This window comes from Daucus carota, chromosome 6 (genome assembly GCF_001625215.2).
Source record: "Daucus carota subsp. sativus chromosome 6, DH1 v3.0, whole genome shotgun sequence".
NCBI classification, from domain to species: domain Eukaryota; kingdom Viridiplantae; phylum Streptophyta; class Magnoliopsida; order Apiales; family Apiaceae; genus Daucus; species Daucus carota.
The window spans coordinates 1,689,812-1,692,948 of record NC_030386.2 but is presented as its reverse complement, the minus strand read 5'-3'; positions in this window follow the sequence as shown (position 1 = coordinate 1,692,948).

Below are 3,137 nucleotides of genomic sequence, written 5' to 3'. Positions count from 1 at the left end.
TGCCTCGGGCGCCTCCCTCGACGGGAAGTTTCCTCCGGCGCCTTAGGCGCCTTTGGGCCGACGGGCGACGGGCGTCGGGCGCCGCTGCTCGGGGGCGCCCTGTGGGCGCCTTGGGGCGCCGATGCCTCGGGGCGCCTCCCTCGACGGGCAGTTTCCTCTTGATAAAACACACACACGCGCGCGCGCGCGTACGTGCGTCGGTGCGTCGGTGCGCGGGCGCCGGCGCCTTAGGCGCCTTTGGGCCGACGGGCGACGGGCGTCGGGCGCCTGGGCGCCGCTGCTCGGGGGCGCCCTGTGGGCGCCTTGGGGCGCCGATGCCTCGGGGCGCCTCCCTCGACGGGCAGTTTCCTCTTGATAAAACACACACACGCGCGCGCGCGTACGTGCGTGCGTTTGCGTCGGTGCGTCGGTGCGCGGGCGCCGGCGCCTTAGGCGCCTTTGGGCCGACGGGCGACGGGCGTCGGGCGCCTGGGCGCCGCTGCTCGGGGGCGCCCTGTGGGCGCCTTGGGGCGCCGAGGCCTCGAGGGTGCTCGTTGGGGCTCTCAAAGGGCGCTCTTCAAGCGCTTTGCTGCGCGCAGGGCGCTCGTTGGGCGCTCCTCGGGCGCTCCTCGGGCGCGCGCGGAGCGCTTGTTGGGGCGCCCCTCGGGCGCTCCTCAGGCGCGCGCGCGGGGCGCTTGTTGGGGCGCTCCTCGGGCGCTCGTCAGGCGCTTTCAGGCGCGCGCGCGGGGCGCTCGTTGGGGCGCTCGTCAGGCGCTTTCAGGCGCGCGCGCGGGGCGCTCGTTGGGGCGCTCGTCGAGCGCTCATCAGGCGCGCGCGGGGCGCTCGTTTTGGGCGCTCCTCGGGCGCTCCTCAGGCGCTCATTGGGCGCTTCGGGCTATCATCTTGGAACTACATGGGCATTCTATGCTTCGCCAGTCCTGAGCTGGTGGCACAAGGTTATAACCCAAAAACATGGGCATTCATAACCGAATACGAAATGCTTGGTTACCACGACATGCGGGCCCATGGTCTTGGGATGATTCTCAGCATCTTGGGCACGTTTTTCCTTGTCGACGCTATTCTGCAGAGCTGACGCATGTTCGGCCGAGCCAAATAGTCTTTAAACCGAGTCGTGGGATTTCAAAACTTTTTGAACTTATTACTAAGCACAAAAAGTTTTTCGGAGGGTAATGTCGGGGAGATTCAATCCCTACTTGCCTTGTCTAGCCTTACAGTCAGGCTATCAGCCACGGGGTCCGGGTGCACCGACGTATATTTTGGTTGTTCGAGTAAGTCGAAATGATCTTTACATCCGTTTTTGGTTGTAAACATTTCACTAACTAGGAACTACCTCTTATGTCCCATAAGTAACAACAAAAATTATCATCAAACTATATAATATAATTATTTAATATTTAAAAATAAATAAGTTAATAAATTAAAATATTATACAAATATGAAAATTAATTTTTAAGTTTGTAAATCATAATATCTTTTCTAAGAAATGAAATTAAACAAGTGGTTACATTTTTTAAAGGTGCCATTCACTAATTAACTATTAATAATTATATAATTATAATTTTCAGGCTAATTTTCGACCAATTTTACAAGAAAAAATAAAAAAAATATTAGATCAAGGTGAAAAAATCCGAAAAAATAACGAAAACTCATATTAAGTATAAGCTTTCTTTTCCAAGTGGAATCATTCAAAAACATTGAGCTTTGCTACCCCAAATCCCCTCTCCCAATAATTCAAAAAAAAGATTTATAAAATACAAAATAAATATTAAAAAAATCTGAAAAAATCCGAAAAAAATAACTAAGAAACTAGATTTTTCAAGCTTCGATTCGGTTATTCAAACGTCGAAAACGGATAAGCGGAACTCCAAAAAAGGGGGGTGTGGCTCCTCGAACACATTTGTTCAAACTGCTGGAAATGAGGAAAAAGCTCAAATGTCATATATAGGGAGGGGGTTGTCGCCCCTCCCTGGGCAGTGGGGTTGGGCGCTCGGTAGCGCGCGCGGGGCGCTCGTTGGGCGCTCGATGGGGCGCTCTTCGGGCGCTCTTCGGGCGCTTCTCGGGCGCTTTGGGCTATCATCCTGGAACTATGCGGGCATTCTATGCTTGGCCAGTCCTGAGTTGGTGGCATAAGGTTATAACCCAAAAACTGCTCTCCTGGAGGCGGGCTGTCGACTCTGGAGTCCTTAGATGACACCAGTGCTCGGCGCCGTCTTGGTAGCTTTGAGTCTTTGATCTCATTGCTTGGGGAAAATTGACAGCGTTGGTGAGGATCCAGGTCACTTCACCAACGGGACCCTAGGGAACGGATTAGAAGGGAGGGGTTCTCCACCCTCCCTGTGGGCAGACGGTATTCGGGCGCCTCGGGCTCTCTTCGGGATCCTGGTTGAGCACTCCACTTGGATGCTTGGCCAGTCTTGAAGGGGGCATGTTCCAACTAAAAACTGCCCTCCCCCATGGCTGAGGAGCCCTTGGGCTCTTTTGCTTGTGGGGAACAACGTTGGTGTGATTAGGATCAGACGCACCAACGGTGACCTGGTAGGAGTGATCCGTTTGTTGGAGGGGTCGGGCTCCCCCCTCCAAAAACAACGTTGGTGTAAAATTGGCCATAGCACCAACGGAGACCGTCCCGGAGCGGCCAAGCGGGAGGGGAAACTTCCCCCCTCCCGCTGGGAAGATTTTTAAGGGACCAGATGGTTGTGTTCCCAAAGACATTCATGTGGGGTGCTTGGCGTAGACTTGATGGTATTTTGCCCAAAGACACTCCTATGGGGTGCTCGGCCTAGACCTGATGGTTCGTGCTAGGACATTCTGCGGGGTGCTCGGAATAGACCTGAAGAGAACTTGAAATCTTCCCTCCCCCCTGGCGGGGCTGCCAACTCTGGTGTCCTCGGATGATGCCGGTGCTTGGCGCTGCTAGGGTCGCTGAGGAGTCCTCGGGCTCTTTGGCGTTTGGGAAAAACGTTGGCGTGAATAGGGTCAGACACGTCGACGTTGACCGTGAAGGAGAAGTGATCCATTCGTATGGAGGGGACCCCGGCTCCCCCCTCCCGAAAACAACGTTGGTGTAAATGGCCATAGCACCAACGGAGACCGTCCCGGAGCGGCCAAGTGGGAGGGGAAACTTCCCCCCTCCCGCT